The following is a 1466-nucleotide window of genomic DNA, read 5'->3' as shown; positions in this document are numbered from 1 at the left end:
AGAGGGGCAGTGAGACACCTTGCCCTGCTCAGGAGCACTCAGCATCTGGTTAAAAATAAGCACCCCCCCCCCCAACCTGTCACTCCTCAAAGTGCTCATTAAGGCTTATGTAAAGTATAGAGTCTGAGGCTCCCAGAGGCTGACAGGAATTAGGAGTTTTGATCCACTGAGCAGGGAGGCAACGCCCTGTGCTATGTTTATCCCATCTCTTCCCTTCATCCCTTGAAGGGTGAACATGCCAGAGGGAAGGGACTCCAGGAGAGACCCGGGGATGTAAATCAACTCAGGCTTGTGAACCAGGAAGCAAAGCCCTTCTGCCCTGGTCTGCAAACACAGCAAGCTCCCAGGCCCTGGAGCGAGGCCGCTGGCTTGGCTCTTCCTGGAGAAATCCTACCGACCCTTTGGCAAGGATTTGCCCCTTGCTTCAGGTCGAGCAGCCAGATGTCCTGCGTCCTTTGCCTCAGGGAAGGAAGGACACAGACACAGGAAAAATATAAAGGTGACGTGGGCTTGAGTTCTCAAAGGCCTGAGTCTTTAAAGAAGGGAGAGATTGAGGGAAGAATCCAAACATTTGAGAGAAATCGTGTTTGAGGAGCACAGGGCTCTCCCCTACCCCAAAATGCTCCCTCAGACTGGGGTGGGAGGGCATCGGAGGGGACAGCAGCCTGGCCCAGCCTGTGGAGGAAAAGCGCTCCGATGCCCATAGAAATGGGGTCCACGGCTGTAGGGCCACCTCCCCGCCAGCTGCCCTCCCTCTGGCATCCGGGAGGCATGAGAAGGAGAAGGGAAGGGGCGTCCCCTAGCCAGGGCAGGGGCCAAGTGCCCTCTCATCACAAGAGGTTTCGAAAGTGTGGATTCCATCTCCTCCGAGTGTCTGAGTCAGAAAAACTGGGTCAAACAGAGCCTGCCGTGTGTTGACAAGGATGCGGCATCAGCTGTGCTGACTGACAGAGGCCCACGGGCCCTGTGGCACGGACCCCGTACACGCGCAGGCCAGCGGCCCACCTGCCCAGGAGTGCGCTCAGGAGACAGAAGGCAGAAGAAGGCGACCGACATCCAAACAGAAGCGCGCCGGTACACCTTTGGGCGTCTGGTGCAGATGCAGACTCTGGCAGGCAGACGACACTTGTAAGGTTGTCACTTCCACTCACCCACCTCCAGAGGAGCATGTACTCGTGCAAGGGCAGGGGAAGGCGGGGGCGAAGAGGAGAGGGAAGGGAGGGAACCGGGCTTGTCCTGGCTGTGACCCCCTCTTTAGCTGGAACTAGATCTCACCCCACCCCCAGGCACGGGCTGTCACCTGACCCCAATCCAACCAACCAGAGTACCTAGTGCCCCTGTGACCCTGAAACCAACAGGACTCAAAACAGGGCAATCATATTCCTGCCCTAAGGGAAGGGATGTGTGTGTGTGTGTGTGTGTGTGTGTGTGTGTGTGTGTGTGTGTGTACGTACCCTGAAAAAGAG

The sequence above is a fragment of the Pteropus vampyrus genome, unplaced genomic scaffold (assembly GCF_000151845.1).
Source record: "Pteropus vampyrus isolate Shadow unplaced genomic scaffold, Pvam_2.0 Scaffold74, whole genome shotgun sequence".
NCBI classification, from domain to species: Eukaryota; Metazoa; Chordata; class Mammalia; order Chiroptera; family Pteropodidae; genus Pteropus; species Pteropus vampyrus.
The sequence above is the reverse complement of the archived record's forward strand: the minus strand, read 5'-3'. Positions refer to the sequence as shown.